This window comes from Bos indicus, chromosome 1, assembly GCF_029378745.1.
Source record: "Bos indicus isolate NIAB-ARS_2022 breed Sahiwal x Tharparkar chromosome 1, NIAB-ARS_B.indTharparkar_mat_pri_1.0, whole genome shotgun sequence".
In the NCBI taxonomy this organism is placed as follows: domain Eukaryota; kingdom Metazoa; phylum Chordata; class Mammalia; order Artiodactyla; family Bovidae; genus Bos; species Bos indicus.
The window spans coordinates 60,076,369-60,098,408 of NC_091760.1; the positions used below are offsets into that span (position 1 = coordinate 60,076,369).

General features: G+C 37.9%; 1 protein-coding gene across 41 annotated transcripts in view; it reads right to left on the minus strand.

The window, feature by feature from the left end:
* Positions 1-22,040, minus strand: part of ZBTB20 (zinc finger and BTB domain containing 20) — an 863,676-nt gene that overhangs the window by 423,329 nt on the left and 418,307 nt on the right. Inside the window, exons 1-2 of one of the 41 annotated variants that reach the window (XM_070793898.1) lie at positions 12,993-19,631; positions 9,043-9,163 (exon numbers count right to left, since the gene is read on the minus strand). The exons of 39 other annotated variants lie outside the window; for them this stretch is intronic. The gene's annotated coding sequence lies outside the window, so the exon portion shown is untranslated. Of the gene's footprint in view, positions 1-9,042; positions 9,164-12,992; positions 19,632-22,040 lie in introns of those variants that run through there. One more of the 41 variants, XM_070793815.1, reaches the window with a different exon arrangement.

Here is a 22,040-nt window from a genome sequence, read left to right on the forward strand (position 1 = left end):
TGATTTCACCATGGCAATTTCACATAGCTGAAGTGGAGCATCACAAGTTTGTATGTCGGGTCTGTAGGATTATAAATTTAGGTCCATGATATAGAATAGCATAGCAACCACTTACAAAGATAGGATATTACACTTGAAATCAATTTGTAGGCTCTGGATAATGGCAGCAAACTGAATCTGAACCCTACAAACATCTTCCAAAGTAATGTAGATCAAAAGGAGAGAAAATAAAGCCACAACTTATGCCTAGAGCACAAACTAAAGAGAGACAAAGTTATAAACCTCAAGTTATGTGAAGGCAGGGTAATAAATCTTCTAAAACAAGAAGAGTCAGCATGAGCGTCCACACTAGTATGGTGACTGGAGATGACTCTACCTAGGAACTCAGCAGGACTACTGACTCTAGAGAAAGTGTAAGTTGCTCAGTTGTGTCCTACTCTTTGAGACCCCAGGGACCGTAGCCCACCAGGGTCCTCTGTCCATGGGATCTTCCAGGCAAGAAGGCTGGAGTGGGTTGCCATGCCCTCCTCCATGGGATCTTCCTGACCCAGGGGTCAAACCGTGTCTCCTGCATTGCAGGCGGATTCTTTACCGATGGAACCATCAGGGAAGTCCCTATTAACTGTAGTAAATAATCATAGTTTTAGGGAAGAGGTATGCCCTGGAAGAAGTTCCCCATGTGAGGAGAAAAACAAACAAACAAAACAAATGGTAGCGCCCTTCCAAGCCCTATGAAATCAGAATTTCCAGAAGTGACACTCCTGACTCCTCCCTATCTGGGAAGCCCTGCCTGCTCCTTCCTGCCTAAGTCTTCCTCAGTTCCAAAATCGGGTTCCAGTTTTACCTGTCTTCTTCTAACTCACACTAATCCCACTCACATCAATAAACTCCAGAAAATGTGTTTGCCCCTCTGTTTTGCATTATTATGGAAACAATAAGTTATGTTTGCCTTATATTCTAGTGAGATTGTAAACCATATGTGTCCTCAGGAAGTGTTCATATGGTTTTGTTGTTACCTCTTTACTATACACGTCCCAGACTTTCCAAAGACAGACAAATGAATGAAAGTAGCACCTGTTTATTCATCATCAAATAATACAGGGTGTGCACATCTACCTTCAGAAACTGCTCAGTGTCAATTCCTTACACTCCATAGGCTTACATTCTGAAGAAAATACTTATGTAGAAGTAAAGAAAAACAAACAAAAAAAACCAGTTTGCATCTCTAGCCCTAATCCCCGCTCTGAGCTCCTGAGTTACATATCTAACCGCCCTCTCAGTTTCTTCACTTGCATAAGAATCTCAAGGTCAACATGTCCCCACATGAACTCATAATTATCTCTGCCCCTAAATTTGCCCTGTCCTCAACATCCCTATAGTACCCCAATTCTGGAGTTACTGACAGTGCCATTCATCCAGTTGATCAGGCCAAATACATGTGACTCATCACACCTGATGTATTTCTTTTTATTCTATACCACATCAAATCTCTCTGTAACTGCCTTCAAATTACAGCTAAATTATTCACAAGTGAATCACGTTTCCTCCTCTCCACTGCCATGGTCCATCTCATACTTGGCTACCACAGTAAGTCCTGACTAGTTTTCCTGCTCCACCCTTGACCCCTTAGGTCTATTCTCCACAAAGTAGCCAGAGATCTCTTTAATCTATAAATTAGATCATATGCCCTTAAAAAAAAATAAACGCTCTTACGGCTTCCCATCAGTCTTTACCATGGTCTTCCGGGAATATTTAAAAGTTGTTCTTACTTCACAACATCTATCCCCTCTGCCTAAATTCCTCTTTCTTCTGATCACCTCATACTTGTAAAAGTGAAAGAGTTAATTGCCCAGTCATGTTCAACTCTTTGAGACCCATAGACGCATAGCCAGCTAGGTTCTTCTGTCCACTGGATTCTCCAATCAAGAATAACAGAGTGGGTTTCCATGCCCTTCTCCAACCTCATACTTAGCTCCCTCTCATTATTGACATCTTTGCTCAAATATCTCCTGCTCAGTGAGACATTCCCTATTACGCTTATTTCAAACAACAGTTTCTCCATTACTTATCCCTGTTTTATACCCATTTGAATGCAGAGTTCCAAAGAATAGCAAGGAAAGATAAGAAAGCCCTCCTCAGTGATCAATGCAAAGAAATAGAGGAAAACAATAGAATGGGAAAGACTAGAGACCTCTTCAAGAAAATTAGAGATACCAAGGGAACATTTCATGCAAAGATGGGCTCAATAAAGGACAGAAATGGTATGGATCTAACAAAAGCAGAAGATATAAAAAAGAGGTGGCAAGAATATACAGAAGAACTATACAAAAAAGATCTTCACAGCCCAGATAATCATGATGGTATGATCACTCACCTAGAGCCAGACATCCTAGAATGTGAAGTCAAGTGGGCCTTAGAAAGTATCACTACAAACAAAGCTAGTGGATGTGGTGGAATTTCAGTTGAGCTATTTCAAATCCTAAAAGATGATGCTGTGAAAGTGCTGCCTCAATATGCCAGCAAATATGGAAAACTCAGCAGTGGCCACAGGACTGGAAAAGGTCAGTTTTCATTCCAATCCCAAAGAAAGGCAATGCCAAAGAATGCTCAAACTACTGCACAATTGCACTCATCTCACACGCTAGTAAAGTAACGCTCAAAATTCTCCAAGCCAGGCTTCAACAATACGTGAACCATGAACTTCCAGATGTTCAAGCTGGTTTTAGAAAAGGCAGTGGAACCAGAGATCAAATTGCCAACATCCGTTGGGTCATCGAAAAAGCAAGAGAGTTCCAGAAAAACATCTATTTCTGCTTTATTGACTATGCCAAAGCCTTTGACTGTGTGGATCACAAAAAACTGTGGAAAATTCTGAAAGAGATTGGAATACCAGACCACCTGATCTGCCTCCTGAGAAATCTGTATGCAGGTCAGGAAGCAGCAGTTAGAACTGGACATGGAACAACAGACTGGTTCCAAATAGGGAAAGGAGTACGTCCCTGCTTATTTAACTTATATACCGAGTACATCGTGAGAAATGCTGGGCTGGAGGAAGCACAAGCTGGAATCAAGATGGTTGGAAGAAATGTCAATAACCTCAGATATGCAGATGACACCACACTTATGGCAGAAAGTGAAGAACTAAAGAGCCTCTTGATGAAAGTGAAAGAGGAGAGTGAAAATGTTGGCTTAAAGCTCAACATTCAGAAAACTAAGATCATGGCATCTGGCCCCATTGCTTTATGGCAAATAGATGGGGAAACAGTGGCAGACTTTATTTTTTTGGGCTCCAAAATCACTGCAGATGGTGATTGCAGCCATGAAATTAAAAGACGCTTGCTCCTAGGAAGGAAAGTTATGACCAACCTAGTCAGCATATTCAAAAGCAGAGACATTACTTTGCCAACAAAGGTCCGTCTAGTCAAGGCTATGGTTTTTCCCATAGTCATGTATGGATGTGAGAGTTGGACTATAAAGAAAGCTGAGAGCCAAAGAATTGATGATTTTGAACTGTGGTGTTGGAGAAGACTCTTGAGAGTCTCTTGGACTGCAAGGAGATCCAACCAGTCCATCCTAAAGGAAATAAGTACTGAACAGTCATTGGAAGGATTGATGCTGAAGCTGAAACTCTAATACTTGGCCACCGGATGCGAAGAACTGACTCATTGGAAAAGACCCTGTTGCTGGGAAAGATTGAAGACAGGAGGAGAAGGGGATGAAAGATGATGAGATAGTTGGATGGCATCACTGACTTGATGGACTTGAGTTTGAGTAAACTCTGGGAGTTGGTGATGGACAGGGAGGCCTGGCGTGCTGCAGTCCATGGGGTCTCAAAGAGTCAAACACATTTGAGCGACTGAACTGAACTGAACTGAACTGAACCCTGCCTTGTTTTCTGTTTTTTTACCATACCTTATCATTATTTAAATGATATGGTTTTTTTTGCTTCCTTTATTATTGCCCCTCTCTCCTTTCAATACAATGCAAATTTTATAGGGGACTTTATTTAATTTCCCATAATTAGTGTTAGAATAATACCTGAAGTTTTACAGCTGGTTGATAGATCATAAGTGGCTGAGTGAATAAGTGCATGGATAGTGTTCCAGTACTGATCACTCTCATCCCAGTCACACCATCTTCAAATAGAAAACCTTTGTTCTGCCTGATATAGTGGCTGCTCTAGCCTGTCCCAGAGGCCTCTGTTCTTTCCACTTGACTGCACAGGCCAATCTGGGCACCCACTTACATGCTATATAGTTCAGGTCTTATGATTACTGGTCTTGGGGAAGGTAAAGTCAAATTAGTTGGTTAACTAAAATTCCTATCTCCGAGTCTATAAAAGGAATAGTTTTCCAGCCAAACTGACCCTGTTGACTTAGACTGGCATGGGATGGATGCTGACATGCCAATCTTGTGCCTGAGGAATTCCGGATCTAGAGGGGAAGTGAGACACCCTTTTATTTGTGAAAGTACCAAGTAAAATTCCCCTTTGTGTCTGAAAAGTTCAGAACATTTCTAAGTAGGCAGTAAAGCTCCAATTGATGCTTATTAAACAAATGAACAAACTGATCCATGAAACATACAGTAACAGGATTTTAAGTGCCATTCCTCTCTGTCTAGGCTTTGTGATAGTGTTAACTAATCTCAGTGAATAAAGAGGTTGCCTCAATCAGACATATGATATGTAAAATTCATTCTTGCAAAATCTTTTTTCTCTTCGTAGATTAGATTAAAAGCTCATTGTGAGGGACCATGTCATATCTATCTTGCATCCTTGGTTCTTAGCATGGTATCTAGGTGTAAAAGGAGAAAAATTCCAAAGCAAAGGATAAAGAAGTTTGAAGTCCTGGCAGGAATCTGTGAATATTAAGGAATGGCAGTCTGACATGATTATCAGATGTTAGGTGATGAAAACCATGCCAACTAACATATGGATTCCTACCCTGTTTCTATGGAAGACTCGAGATCTAAAATTATTTCCTGAACACAGGGGATCAGAACTGATTCTGAGTATTTACTATGAGACTGCTACTTTTCAGAATATTGCTGATCAAAGTGCTAGACATTCAATGCATGAAAATCTACACCTCTTTACTCAACTCTCTCTTATAGTTAGATAAAATGCTTTAGCAAATGAATGCTGAAAAAAGGGTTCTTAACAGCTGTTTTTTCACTAAATATGAAAGCCTTTTCAAATACAAGATGAAATATAGAATACAACCATTAAGTCAAATGTCTTGAGAGTATCCATTATGGTTAGAGTATTAATTGCCTTGCTTTGCCTGAGATTGAGGAGATTCATGGGGCAGGCAACTGTCAAGGATAAAATAGGGAAAATTCTGGACTAGCCAAGGTAACTAAGACAGTTTGTCAAACAGATCATCGGATTTCATTTGTATCTATATGTAGCATTTCTATATAGCTTGCTAAATAAATGATCAGATTTCTTAGGTATCGATATGTAGGATTTCTATATAGCTATAGAATATAAGATAGATAACTAGGTATTACCAGGCTACAAATACAGGCATGTGAGGAATTAGCCTTGTTGTAGTATACCATAAGAAGTGCAAATCCCTTCTCTTTTCATTTTTTCTCCATTTCTCTCCTATGGTCACCTTCTGACTTATGTTTAAAATTGTATGCTTGTATTGATTTTATTATAGTCAACAGACATTAATTTGGGTGTTAGGGCAATTTCTGTCTCTTCAAAAGAAAGGTAAAAGTGAGAACCAGCAGTGGAGACTGGTCTCAATAGACGCATGGGCGCATCTGTTTTTTACAGTCCCAGATGTGGTAATTTATGATGGTGATATCACTGTGGAGAATTAAAATTTTCCTAACTCAGAATGTGTGTTTTCTACATATTTCAGAACTGAAAACAAGGAGATTAATTTCCATAATCCAAGGTGAGATATCAAAAACTATCTCAGCCCAAATTCTGCTGAGGAATTTATTACGACAAACTGAGACAGACCCTTGCAATCTCCTCCAGATTCTATGGCTCTTCTCACAATCATCACCTGGCTTTAAGAAGCTCCAAAAGAGTAATCCTCAGTGTTTCGGTGCAGAATAGCCATCAGAATCTGGCCTGCAGTCTGAAAAATAGTGCATTTTCCCAAGAGTTTACAATGCCAGATTTTAAATATCGAAGGGAAATATCTTCTTTCTAAATACGTCTGGTCAGTCTTAGCAACTAGACCTACTTTTGAGGCTCCATTTCTTTCGTGTCTTTTAAATTAATGATAAAGAAGAAATATCTAAATTTATAATACCCATGAAACAGTGAAATTAGGGAAAAAAATTCTATTTGATGTGAGTCTTTTTTTTTAAGTTCTCATGACTAAGAAAATCAACAGTTACCTACATCTGTAATATTTATGCCTCCTAGACTCAGTGTAATGAGTTTCATCTCTGATCGAATTTTTATAACTGACTTTCATTTACCTGTGAAATAGAAAGTTTTGGTAGGCTCTTGCCCTACAGAATTGGATGCAAAAGTTTGTTCTGTTGCAAGGAACAGAAGGAAAAAAAAATGTCACCCTAATATGCTACTATAGCATTCCTCTGGTTTTTGAAGGAGAAAAGCTTTGAGTTCCAGATATGATTGCCAAATTTCAAGAAGTACAGAAGACTGATGAATTAAACCTAAAAATCATAGCCTTCCCCTCTCTTCTATAAAACTGTCTTGTGTGCTCTTAACTCTGACCAAGTGCCCAGTTCAGAGGATTCTTCCACGAGATGAACATGTTTCAGAGCAAACCCGTATTCTAACTGAGGGTTTAAGGAAGCCAGACCCTACATTCTGTTCAGAGCTTTGGTTAAGGAGGTAAGCCAAAACAGAGGAGACATGCCTTCCTCCATTTAACTGGCTAGAACCCAGGTTAAGCTAATTCAGCCTAAATAGAAAACCTCTGCTTTTCTATCCCTTTGTTCTCTTGGATGTCACAGCTCCCTGCTCTATTCGCGCTTCCTTTTATAGTCTTTCCTCACCAAGCATTTCAGGGGGAAAAAAAAAAGCTAAATAAAGATCACAGCCTGTTCCATTGTGTCCCCTTCTTCTTCATCATCTTCCTTTCCATTTGTGCAATGTTGTGGCACCTATTAACTACCAATGTTTTCAGAATGACATTATACAAGGTGCAGGCTGTACCACTGTGCCCTAAAAATATCAACAACTGCATTAGTCTCACAATAATTAATGGCAGGCATTATGCAAATGACAACTTTTTCGCTGCAAAATAATGACATTTCTTCATTTTGAGCAGAGTTATGCAAAACAATGAATTTAGGATGATAAATCACACAGGAGAATTAAGAAAGCCATAACGTTCCTGCCCAGGCAGGCAGAAAGATAGACAGACCAACAATTTAGAAGACATTGTTTGTTCTCACACCACCATAAAAAATCATAGCCAGTCGGCCATTAATGTGTGTGGGTTTTTTTTCCTTCTCCCCTTTAGGCAACAATGCATAAGGGGATGCTAAATTCTAGCAATTGGATCATTACAAGTCACAAGCAAATTTTTCTTTATTAACCTTAATAAGTCATTCACTCAGAGACTATAGTCATCAGGCAAATAAAAAGTATCACATGCCATTCTGCTACACATTAACTAATTCCTTATGCAAACATCACAACATATAGCAATTACTGCCGCTCAAAAAAAACAAAGTCATTTTCAATTTATTTTATTGTTTTTATACTTGGCCATTTCCTGTAGCACATTATCGTTTCTTTCCATAACAACCCGAAGGTGGAATGGAGAAGGATTTCAGTAGAAATGAGCACTTCCTCTCACCACCCTTGTCACACCTTTTTCCCTTCCTGGGGCTGCTAAGGGAGGTTATTAGGGTTGTGTGTGCTCCTTCACAGCACATCTTCAACAAGCATTGATTGGAATGGCACATTCAGCCCCTATCCTTGTGGCAAAGAGGACTAGGGGCAGGCAGAAAGCCTGGATCTGACAGTCTCCCACATTTGCCACCATAATGTTGCCAGCTTTCCTTGATTCTGTAAAACAAGGTAAAAGTGCAGGTTTAGATTTGCCACTAACAGGTGAACATTAAAGTAATGTATTCAGTGTTAAGCTCAGAGATGCCCATTATGTTTAATGAGAATTATGAGGCTAGTTCGTCATGCTTCACTCAGCGCATAACGTGTCCCTTCAAAAGATCTAAGCGAAGAGCAATAATACATATTGAAAAACCATCCCTCAATGTTAGACAGAATCTCTTTGATTTTTCTGTTTTATTCCATATCACCTTTTGTCCAAGACTCTTAGGATGGGAAACACCTGAAGTAAACCTTGTATATGGCCAATAGATTTTTCTAGCCCATTTTACAGACTGAAAAATGGATTCTAAGCAACTAGGGGCTTTTCACAAAGCTGGACAATGAAACAGGTTGGATCTGAGATTCTTCAGTGTTCTAGCCTCTGAGGCCCGTGGCTTCTGTCTCATAACCATGAGCACTCTTTCCTGCTGGTAAACAATCATGCTGAAACAGTCTGTGCCATGTCCCCACACAATAGGATCGTCATCTCCCTCTATTCTCCCAAATCCACAATCCATTCCCCGCTTTTTAAGGTAGAACACTTCCAAAATACACGAGGGAAAAGCTCCCTTTTCAGTTTCTCTTCCTGAAGGTAATAACATTTTGCAGTTCTCCTTAAATAAAATCCAGCCCATGCTGGATCAATAAGAATGATGCCCATTTCCCTAATGGCAGCCGATTGCCATTTGCTATTCAAATCAGACTAGATAAATTACAGTACATGCCAGGGAACAGGCCAGTGAATTAAGACAGGCCTCCAGAGGACCAGCGATATTATTAATCTTTTAAGACACTATCATATTTCTTCTTGACAGTGTGCGTAGACTCACAGACACACTGCACCCAGATTGAAATATCAGCTGCTGAAAAAATCAATAGTGTTAGAAACACAATAATTTTTGGTCTGCAGGGCCTACACTAAGCAACACTTGTACTCTCCGTGCCATCTCTTCCCCTCCTTCCCATTTCCCATTTTCCCCTCCTACCTTCTTGCTCTTCTCTTTTCATTTTCTGGTTTTAAAAGCTTATGAGCCCAAATGATGAGATATTATGAAGTTTCCACTGCTAACACTGGTCACTGTGGTCAGAGCATTGATTTTCCATGAGCTGTTTGAAACACAATTTCACTAGACTAGTAAACTGTTTTGGTGTGGGATTGTCCTTCCTAAGCTCTTAATACAGAACCCCCAAACCCTATGCACTTGGCTATGTTTTAAGAAGAAATGCAGATATGTAGGGAGATGGATATACCCAGAAAGCCCTGGGGAAAGTAGAATAGAGAGATAGAAAAATAATGGGAGCCTGGACCAGATATGAAAATAAAAAGCACATTCGCTGAAGAGTGAGGGGAAGAAACAAAACAAAACAAAAGAGTACTGGATGAGCAGAGGGAGACCACTGCAGGGTGGGAAGAACTTTGAAAATCTGTGTTCAAAATATTCTGAAATATTTTAAAATAGTCTGAAAATTTATGTTTAAAACCCTACCTCTGTTGTCTGCATATTAAATTATTTTGACAATTACTTAGTCTTTCAGAGCCTTGGTTTCCTTATCTGTTAACACACCAATATAATCATTTACTTTGTAGCAGTCCTGTGAGGGTTAATTAGCAAGATGTGTGTGCTTCTGAAATAATAAGGTGCTCTGTAAATGGTTAAAAATGGTTATAAATTCTGTTTCTACTAGAGAGAGATTTTTGAAATATACCTGATATTTTTTCTTTGAATTAGAATACCATAAATGAACTTAAGATGTTATCAATAAATAACTAGACTGATAGTCACAGATGTCATGTAGGGCCATTTTACCAACAGCTGGTAGAACTTGAGCTAGAACCCAGATCTGTTGATTATTAACCAATACTTTTTACATTTTACCAGACTGGCTTTGCTTTCTCCATATTTCTTTTTACTCTAGATTTGAGACTTTAATTCTCTATCAAGTTGTTTTTCAACTGGGGAAGCAGATTAAACAAATGCAAAACATAAAACAAGACAAAAAAACTACCGCATTTTGCAAATCTTGATGATACACTCTGGATTCTAAATCTCTCTCCAGTTGTTTCTCATTTGTCTTTTTCCTTTCATAGCAAAATTTATTGAAATAATTGTCTCTATTAGCTATTACCATATCTTCACTTCCTATTCTTTCCTCAAGCTGGTTCAATGAGACATTTATTCATTCTGTTTTACCATATCTGTTGCTGCCAAATCCAATGGTCACATTTTCACTCTCATCTTACTCAACTTTTCAGCAGCAGGTTAACATGGTTAGCCACTTCCTCTTACGTAAAACCCCGTGGTTATCTTCTGGGACATTTCTCTTTCCAAATTTTCCTACCACCTGATCGGTCACTTAAGAATTGAGAAAGTAGTACTGACATATATACACTATCATGTGTTAAGTAGACAGTTAGTGGGAAGTTGCTAAATAACACTGGGAGCCCAGCCTGGTGCTCTGTGATAACCTACAGAGGTAGGATGTGGGGAGGAGAGGGAGGCTCAAAGGGAGAGGATATATACACATGTATACATACATACATACATACATACATACGTGTGTGTGTGTGTGTGTGTGTGTGCATGCTAAGTTGCTTCAGTCGTGTCTGACTCTTTGTGACACCATGGACTATATAGCCTCCAAGGCTCCTCTGTCCATGGAATTCTCCAGGCAAGAATATTAGAGTGGATTACCATTTTCTTCTCCAGGAGATATCTCCAGGAGATATACATATATATATATATGACTGATTCACGTTTTGTATGGCAGAAACCAACACAACACTGTCAAACAATTTTCCACTATCAAAAAAAAAGGAAAAAATTATTTAAGTCCTATCAGTTTGAAATCTGTTGTGAGCACTTCAATCTCAAGTTACTTCTGATTTGGGATAAAGACAGTATACTTGGCAAAATAATCAACTCTTGGAAAGTGCATATGAGATATCTAGGTCTTGAATGTCTGGCTTTATGACTTCAAAATGCAGAACAGAGAAGAAAATTTAGCCCCTTGGCTTGATGCTCGTTTATTCTTGCTGCAAAAATTTATTAGGAACTAGCTTTAAAATATGCATAAATGATCCTTTACCTAGAAACTTGCTAAATGGGCAGATTTCTACATATGGGTAAAACAGAGTGTCTTCATTGAACCAGAATTTCAGAGACCTCCATATTGAATTTGAAATTCACATATATGCAACACCTCATAGTTCTCTCAGATTCATTTAATTGCTCCACCCTGTTTTTCTTAGTAATTGTTCCTTGATGTCTACATTGCAAGAAGTGAAGATGAAAACTATTTCCAAGTAAGTCAAATTAACCTGAATATGGTTTCAGTGCTAGGCTGTACCCCTGACTTCTAGCAAAAGAATGATGACTTCTTTTTAAGATATACTCTAGCAATCATCAGATGGAACTTGTCTTTGTCTTTGAGTTTGTCTTTGTTTCGGGTGAAGAAAGTCCTTCTTGACTTACGAAAACAGCTGGAGGGCAGTACCTGAACAGAGTGATTTCTCACCCTGTGTCTGACTCCAGCAAGTTTTGATCATGATGTAATACATAAAGTCAATGACACGAAAAAATATCACAAGGCAGCATAGGGCTGATCAAAGCCAAAAATCCTTCAAATATACTATTTGAAGAGAAGAGCAACAACTTCTTTTGAATGAGGTATTGGCAGGAATATGAACAAAAGGCATTTTCCTAGGAAAAACAGGTTTTTCCACTATTTGCAAATCACCTGCCACCTAGGAGTAAACTCTAGCTTCCCTTCTGCTTAAATTCTTCCACAAAGTCCACCTGCCAGGTCTATAGCCAAGGTCTTCTTTTATCTACACTAGAACAAATATTCCGTTTAGAGTCATGAGAACATTATCAACAAAATTCCCAGAGTTAATACTTTTATTTAATTATATACAAATACATTTATTTTTATGTGTTGTTCCACAAAGTTAAACTTTAACTATATTAATCCGGGGAAAAACCCCTGATTATCAACTAACAGTTTTGTAAACAGTTATCTCATGAGTTAAACAGTAACTTGAAAAATTTAAGTCAAAACGCCAAACAAGCAGGAGCCAACAGGCCAGTGGGAAGGAGTAAAGATTTCCCTGCCTTTGTTATATCAGGGCCTTTGGAAGCATGGGATATAGTAGAGCGAGGGAGTATTTTGGTGGTAGCTGGATTGTTTGTAGGAATAGGGGCAAAGGCTTGAGGAAGTAAGGAGCATGGAAGACACCTACTGCTTATCATCAAAATCTCTAAACTTAGAGCAGACAGGTTAGACCTTATAGAAAAGAAAATTCATGAGAATATGACTCTACTGGTTAATGTCCATAGGAACTCAGGGATAATAGATGTATGCACTGCAAGAATATGGACACTTAAAAAAAATCAACATACTTTAAGCTATCCAGTGCAAAGTTGGCTGGCCCACACTGCCAGCCTACCTTGAACCTCACGTGAAGCACTCTAATACCACTCTCTCACCAGAAACAATGGGGTGAAGACTACTCTACTTTTCCTGGTTCCACTTAATAATAAAGGGAAAACAAATATGTCTTCCTGCAGTACTGAGTTGTAAGGGACTATGATTTCAAGTTATGATCAAACTGCCCATCAATTTATCCCCTAATAAGTAGAAATGCTGCTGCTGCTAAGTCACTTTAGTTGTGTCCGACTCTGTGCGACCCCATAGACAGTAGCCCACCAGGCTCCCCCGTCCCTGGGATTCTCCAGGCAAGAACACTGGAGTGGGCTGCCATTTCCTTCTCCAATGCATGAAAATGAAAAGTGAAAGTGAAGTCGATCAGTCGTGTCTGACTCTTAGCGACCCCATGGACTGCAGCCCACCCAGGCTCCTCTGTCCATGGGATTTTCCAGGCAAGAGTACTGGAGTGGGGTGCCATTGCCTTCTCCAAATAAGTAGAAATACCCACCTATTAAAAAATTGAATCCAGGCAGTAGACTAATGTCTGAAGAGCAATACTATAAACATTGACGTTGGTGAGGTTTTTGACTCAAAAATTTCCAGAGTATCCACATGGCCAGATAATTTGCACAATCTTGATATCTGTGATGTAGGATAAAGTTGATTTATTTTTAAGACTGTTTAAGGAATGGTTGGGCACTGTTAAGTTTCTTCCTCTCAGTCTGTTAAAGATCAGTCTTGCTTGCTGATTTTAAAAAAAATTCATAAAAAAGAAAATATTCTCAGTGCAGATCTTTTAAGGAAGGCTCCCATTTGCTCGCTAGATGAAAAGCATGAGACCAAATAACATGAGCTGCTCACGAGAAGGCTGAGACTAGCTGGAAAAAAGGGGAAGGTATGTGAATGCAAAAAGTATCATCCTTAGATACACATGTAAATCTTATTAAGAGTCAAGAAATATGGTCCCTCAGACCTTACTTTTGGTATTTTTAATTATATATTTAATACATGGACACAAGCTGATTGGAAAATATGTAAACACTATAAATTATATATAAAAAAAACTCATAGAGCTTTTTACGGTTTATAAAATACTTTCACTACGTTAGCTTTTGACTTTCTGATAACTCAAAAAAGCAAAAAAGATCAGGTTCTCCATCTCTGTTCTATAGACAAAGAAATATCACCCCAGCGTTCATGTAGTTGGTACAGAGTGAATCTGAACAGAGGAACCAGGAATCATTAATCCTGGCAATCTACATAAACATGAGGAGGGAGGGGGTAGCATGATGACTATGAATTGGAAAGACTTTATAAGTGGTCAGAGGAGGGTCATCAAGGACGGGGAGGTTTCAAAATATTCAAAAGAAAGCACAGACAAGCACTAGGAATAAAAATAATTCAGAATGATCTGTGGTAAAGAAAAAGTGACTAGAGCAAGGAAACAATTGCAAATTCAGATCACTTACTTGTTTAATTGTATAGCTACTATGTTTGAATTTCTCTGGAAGCCATTGGGCAAACAGTGATGACCTGTGGGAGGTACTTAAAATCTAATTTTGGAGACAAAGTCCAAAAGTAAGTATAACACAAGGCAGTTCAGATATTCAGGATAGGAGTTTAGAGAAAACCATATCTAATAGGCTGACAACGGAAAACCTGACTATAGCAAAGGAATCTAGCTGAACTTTGTAAAGATTCTGCATTTAACAGTTGGGAAGTGATATGAAGATTCAGGTTATGTGAAGAGCATGAGAAAAGGCAGGGAAGCAGAAAATTGAAAAATATATTTGGGAGCAGCAAATAAACAACTTACCTGTAACTGTAATAGGAAATAATGTTGGAAAGGTTGAGCCTGGTATGGAAAGGGAACCCTTGAATATTGGGCTGATCAATCCACTTTATTTTATGGGCAAAAAAGATCTATTAAAGGCTTGTAAGTAGGACAATGGCACATCATAATGGTATTTTAGCATTTAGTATAAAAAATTGGATATGGTGGGCAGAAACAGGGACAGCCTAGAGGTATTGAGAGAGACGGAAAAAGAGAGGGAGAGAAAGAGAGACCATTGCAGTAACCCAGGCAACATTTAGTAGTGTTAGTAGAAAAGAAAAAAAAAAAAAGAGAGAGAGAGATGTTCTAGAGACACTGTGAAGAAGAAATGGTAACTAATATTTATTAAACCTCTACTATGTGCCTGGCACTGGATATCTGCTTTATCTAGATTAACTTATTTAATCTTCAAGATAGCCCTAGAAGGCAAGTAACTTTATTGTTTCTATTTTACAGATGAGGATATTAAGCAAGTTATCCAAGTTTACATAGTTAATATGTGACAGAACAGGATTCAAACCCTGATCATCTGATTCCAGAGCCTGCCTGCTTAACCTCTGGGCTTAGTGGTTAAGCATTGGCTTAAGGGTTTTGGTGGTACTTTATATATGACAAGATCAGATAGAACCTGATGACTGGTGGATGACATATGAGTCATAAGACACTGATATTCTTGGGAATCTGAATTCTGACATTTTGGAGTGATGGGTAGAATGGTAATACTATGAATAAAAACAGGGAAATAATAAAAAAAAAAACTTCTGGATTTCACATTTTACACTTGCTCTTAATGGTCCAGTTGCTTTTTGTATTTAACATTTCAATTTACCATTAAAGTCACAAAAGCAACTGAACAACAAAACTTAAAAACTTCTGCAGACAGGTCCTGGCTGATTATTCCTTTCTATGAATCCACATAATGAATATGTGGAATATAGTATAGTGCTTGGTATATAGGAGATGCACAATAATGCATTAAATAAATCATTGGAGGATTATTAATCATAAATAAATGTGCATAAAAGGAGGGTGGGCAGTAGTGTCAGAAGTATATGACCCAGAGTCAGACAAATCTTGGTTCAAATCCTGGCTCAGCAGTTTTACCACTATAGGAAACAGGGCAAGGTACTTCAAACATTTTATATAATACAGGGTAATAATTCAAGAAAAACCAGATATCTTTCTGGATTCAGTACTTCTTTGTAAGGCAGTGAGTCTATGAGAGTTTAGAAAGGATGCCTCCAAAGGCCATTATCTCTGACAGAAAATCTGCAACACTGTTCTCTTATTGTGTTTAATTTACAAAAATTACATTGAGACCTATACAAAAAATGTCTGCCAAGTAATTGCCAGTTTTAAAAGAAAAATAAATTATTTTCAGAGAAGTGAAAACTGGAGTTTCAACTGAAGGGGAGATTTTAATTGCAATGAGACATATCAGCTGAATGGTTTGGCTTGGACTTGTGGGATCAGTAGCAGCCAGCGGGATATATATTAAAGAAAAACCAAGTTTAATTAGCCTTAAGATTTTATACAGCTTGGCTCTTTCCTCCCACGTCTAGTTTGATTCCAGTGGGTCAGTATCCTTTTCAATCATGGTCTCTTCCATCTTTTTCTCAGTTGCTGTCATGACAAGCCAATGGGAGAATGACATACAGATGAAAACAAGGCTTGAATAATTACTGCACTGCGGCTGGTTGTTGTTTGAGCATCATTTTATTTCTTCCAATCACACAGGTCCTTGGACTGCACAGCCCTATGTTTCAGATGGGGGTGATGCTGATTATATTATGACATTACAGCAAAGACAGGCAGATCAGACAAAGTGAATTTCACTCCATAATTAAACTGCAGTATCTTTCGTCTGAAGTCCAGGGCAGGATTAATCTAAAGGTAGCTCTTTATCATCTCGATTAGTGCTGGGATTTGAAGAGTGAGCTCTGATTTGATAGCTAGCCCTCAGCCGAGCTGACTGGTGGCCTCATATCTGTCTAACTGGCAAAAATAATATCAGATCAAGATACATTTGCAAGGTTATACCCTTTCCTTTTATTTTTATCTGAAGAAAATGCAGATAAATTCAAATATGCTGGCATTTCCATCACCCCGTTTTCTACTACAAAAATCTCTACTGAAAAGAACTGGTCCTTCTAAATCCCACAGCATTTTACAAATGAGTTCCCATAATTCCACTTAGCTCCATGCTCTAATGGCTGCTTATTTCCTGCCTTTTCTTTTTGTGAGGCTCTGATCTGAATATTTGGATGGCCCAAGCAACAGCCTCTCAAGCTGCTCACAGGGTCCCCTTTGATTTCAAAGGACTCCCCCATGTAGAATTTATGAAGGGATTTTGCTTCCTTCAATTGCTCTTATAACGTATATGATATTCCCAAATTCTTCATAATGTAATGAGCTAGATCAGTGATTCTCAACCTTAAATCCCTGTAGAAGCACCTGTGAGGCTTTGTAAACAAACAATAATCTAGCCCCGACTCCAGACCTGATGCTTCATTATTTGTGGGGTTAGGCCCAAGCATCTGTATATTTTTAAAAGTTCATAGGTGATTTGAAAGTGCTTCCAGGGTTGAGAACTATTGAGTTAGCTAAATAGCACATCAGTAGTATTTGCAAAAGACTTATCAAAACAAGTCATTGTTAAGGGAAATGAAGGCTGATACTGTTCTGAAAATAATTTTCTTAATACAATTATAAAAATGTTTATTCTAGTAACATCTGCATATAAAAATACATATCAGGTCTTTCAAGAGCTATGGAAGACAAGACAGACTATAAAACAGACAGGTTTATGTCAACAATGCTTCCATTGATCCATCTGATAACATTAAAGGTGATGATTTATTGACTGAGCTCATCACAGGATAATACCATAGCTACCAACCATATAATTTAAGATGACTCTCGACTAACATCATAAAATCTCAGAGTTTGGACACAAACTTGGAATTAGCTGTTATCTACTTTAATACTTTTACTCCTCAGCTGTCTTTTTAGAAAAAGACAGGACTGAAAAGCTCTGATTTCAAATTCTGGCTCTGCCTTGGTTTAGAGTTTAAGAACACTCATTCTGGACTCAACTGAATCCAGTTATCAGTTGGTTGGTCTTAAGAAAAATATTTACTTCTCTAAGTCTCAATTATCACATCTCTAAAAATGGGGCTAAGAATCTTATCTCACAGAGCTATTTGGGTTTTACACTGATTAATTTAGATAAGAGTGCCTGGCAAACAAAAGTATCAGAACTAAGTATCTGTTGAACTGCAAATACAGCATTTACTAAATAAAGGTTGTCACTGAGCCTCTGTGCCTAAAATTGTCAGTTTTGAGATCCACAGATCAGTTATCTGGAAGATATGATCCACTAGGGAAAAAAAGAATAAGTCCGAATAGGAATGGTGTTCATTACTTTTTTGCATAAGCATCACCTGAAATGATTGTTAAAAATATAATCTGCTGGACTTCAATCCCAAAGATTCTGATACTGTATTTAGGGATGAATATGCATTTTAGCTACCATCTAGGTGATTCTGAGTTAGGGTAGAGGATCCTCATTTGGGTAAAACAGTTATAAAGGAATAGAAATTTGCCAAATACTATCTGCCCCTTCACCCCAAATCACAGTGCAGCCTGACTTGGAAGAGATCATGTTTTCTGTTCCTTAGGTCAGAATTCAGTCAGATGAATTTGAGTTATGAACAAATGTAACATTTTCATAGAGTATGATTACGATCCAACTAAAAAGTCTATTTTTTCTTCAATTAAATATACTTTCTGAATAATTATCGTTTAGCCACTCATATTATCTTCAACTTTTTCATCACCACTAGGTATATGTAAGTATATAGTCATGGGTCAGATTCATTATCAACTCATCTTTTTTCTTTTATAAAGCAATAAAATTGGTAAATTATCTAAATAAACAAAAGTAGCTATTTCCTTCTTTAATGCTTCATAGAATAAAGTGTTTCTGAAATGCCTTAATTAAAATGGATGAAAATCAGTGGACAATTATAAGTTGAATACTTTAAATGCAATTGATAAATTAGTCTGCTAACATGAAGATACCCAACCTACTACTGGAGACTATTCTGGATCTAAGGAGAAACTTAAAACATTTTCATTTTCAAGATTTTCCTAAGGAAAGACAGTGAGACAAATGCCAGAACTAGGTTTAGTTTATAATATGCTAACAGATGCACATCATCTATATTCTAAAAGTTACTGTATAAGACAACAAGAAAATTATGGTCTCCAACTACAACTGAGCATATCATTAAGCTGGGAGAAAAAACATCCCAGTTGAGAAAAGTTTATCAACCTTACTCAATATAGCTGAGTGGTCAAGTGCAAGTCTTTTTAATACATAATATGTGAGCTGGGGTAGGCTACTTAAGATCTCAGAAACTCAGGCACAGTATTTCTTTGAGAGGGTTGAGGTGACCATAGTGAGCCCTGAATAAATGTAAGCTGTTGTTCGTTGTAATAGTTGACAATTTATTGGATGAGATCTGTCACAGATAAGACTTAAATGAATGACAGAGACACTGAGAGTTATTGAAACCTCAGATTGAGAGAATGTTGACATGATTGGAATGATTTTGAGTTAGATATTTCAGAATGGATAAGATTTGGGTAGACAGAGGGACAAAGACCATTTTAGACTGGGCGGGGAGGTGTGGGTCTTGATATGAGCTGCAGGTCAGAGGAGTTGCTTCAGTTGTGTCCAACTCTTTGCAACCTCATGGACTGTGGCTAGCCAGGTTCCACCATCCATGGGATTCTCCAGGCAAGAATACTGGAGGGGATTGCCATGCCCTCCTCCAGGGGATCTTCCTGACCCAGGGATTGAACCATATCACCTGTGTCTCCTGCACTGGCAGGTAGGTTCTTTATCATTAGAGCCACCTTAGGGACTGTTTAATAGTTTAAGATAAAACTGAAAGTTAACTTGGGATAAAACAAAAGAAGGTTCTGATTTTTAAAAGTCACTTTGACTTTTTGGTAGAATTTTTAATTCCTCAAATATTTTCTCAGTGTAATTCAATATCTCTTTAGAACAGTGGTTCTCACATTGTAGTAACACCAGTCACCTGGAGGGCTTGTTCAAAGACAGGTTGCAGTACTCTACTTCAAGGTTTAAGATTTAGTGGATTGGCCTTATGATCCAGCAATCCCACTGCTGGGCATACACACTGAGGAAACCAGAAGGGAAAGAGACACGTGTACCCCAATGTTCATCGCAGCACTGTTTATAATAGCCAGGACATGGAAGCAACCTAGATGTCCATCAGCAGATGAATGGATAAGAAAGCTGTGGTACATATACACAATGGAGTATTACTCAGCCATTAAAAAGAATACATTTGAATCAGTTCTAATGAGGTGGATGAAACTGGAGCCTATTATACAGAGTGAAGTAAGCCAGAAAGAAAAACACCAATACAGTATACTAACGCATATATATGAAATTTAGAAAGATGGTAACAATAACCCTGTGTACGAGACAGCAAAAGAGACACTGATGTATGGAACAGTCTTATGGACTCTGTGGGAGAGGGAGAGGGTGGGAAGATTTGGGAGAATGGCATTGAAACATGTAAAATATCATGTATGAAACGAGATACCAGTCCAGGTTCAATGCACGATACTGGATGCTTGGGGTTGGTGCACTGGGACGACCCAGAGGGATGGTATGGGGAGGGAGGAGGGAGGAGGGTTCAGGATGGGGAGCACATGTATACCTGTGATGGATTCATTTTGATATTTGGCAAAACTAATACAATTTTGTAAAGTTTAAAAATAAAATAAAATTTTAAAAAAAAAATCAAAAAAAAAAAAAAAGATTTAGTGGATCAGGGTGAGATCCAGGAGTTAGTGTTATAATGTTTTCCTGGTGATGTTAATGCTTCTGGTCACTGTGAACCATGGCTTTAGAAGACGCTAAGACAGAGTTGAAGAGAGGAGGATTTTCCTTAAAATAATAAATAATTCAATAACTGAATAGCCCTCTTTAGTTCTTGTACAATTTCATCCTCACTTTTATGCCAAGTCATAGAAAAAACTATATGGTGATTACTTAAGGGAAAAAAAAAATGCTTACTTTGACTCCCTAATCTCTTAATCAAGTCCAAGTCCTTAACTCTCTTAATGAAGCCCAAGTCCTTAACTGTGATAATGAGGGGCCCCTGATCCAAAGGACCCCAGGCCAACCAGCCTGGAAACTTACAAAAGACTTAGTATTAAGGATGTTGAAGAATTGAGAATAATAAAGCCAAGAGATTGGAGAAAGCGGGTGGACTTTTTATTACAAAGAACCTCTATCAATCTGTGCTAGACATTTTGTACTTGGGTAATACTTAACTGCCTGCCCCATAATCATCCACTAACTATTTTCAGTTTTTCTTCATTTACCTTGTTCCTTTCTTCAATAGGTACTCAGCAATGAGCAAGGGGAACAAGAACTCTCAGCTTAAACCTGGGTCACTGCTTAAGCACCTCCATCTCCTGCTTCAGAATCTTTCTCCAAAACAAACATCTACTATGCAGAGGCTATATTGTAAGATATATTTTAAAAGGCAGAAAGAGGAAATAGAATGCTCTGTGAGACTCTATTTTCTATGTGTGGCTCCAAGGGCACACTATTACAAGTTAGTATTCTATTTTCAATGACAGACAAAAAGAAAATGTTGTGTTTTAAGATTCATGTAGAAGTCTTTGTGAAGAAAAGAGTCAAAAATGGAACTAAAATGTTTGAAACTCCAAAAATCTCTCAATTAGAGAAGCTTGTTTATTCCCTAGCTATTTATCTTTTCTTAAAATAAGAAGCTATATAATTACAAAGTATAATTAATAATAATAACAACAATTACCACAAGTACAACAGAAATAATGATAGTAAGCACCATGGGCCCAGATCCCCATAGTTACAAAAGATAAGAATTTGTCTCAGTATTTTCAAGAACAGACAGCAGCCCAATAATACAGGGGTAAAAAAAAAATCTTTCTTATGCTCCCTGGAAAATACTACAGAAAAATAGACAATAAACTTTAATACCTGTTGTTAAGGATCTTCATTTTACAGATCAGTTCAGGCAATTTAAATAGACAACAACATGAGGCCTCTAACGTCTCTTAGGAAACAGTATCAACATTAATTCCTGTCTGGTCCCAATTCCATTTCTAGTTAAGCATCCCCATCCACTCATAAGAAGAAAGAAATAGCGTTTGTATAGTGTTTTACAGTGTATAAAGCACTTTCACAAACATCATATTATTTGATTGTCTCAACAATCCTGTGGGATATGTAAGTAGGGGAAAGTATTAATATTATACCCATCAGAAGACAAGAGAATAAAGGATCAGAGAAGAAGGAAATAAATTAATCTTAACTAAATATCTACATTGGGTCAAACTCCATTTAGACTTGAAAAGAAATCCTACATATAGAGTTTTACATAACATGAAGTAGGCTCAGAGAGTCTGATACCTGTCCAAGATTATAAATAGCAGAGCTAGGACTTGAATATAGATAACCCAGTTCAAGATACCCTGCTCTTCCATCAAACCTTAGACCTGACTCTCAGTTATAAATATCTAGTTACAGTAACTGGCCCTTTCAAGAGGAAGCTTGTTCAATTGCCAAATAGCATAACCACTACTAGTTTTAGGAGTTTTGTGTATTTTTAGTCAGTCTGATGAAAAAGG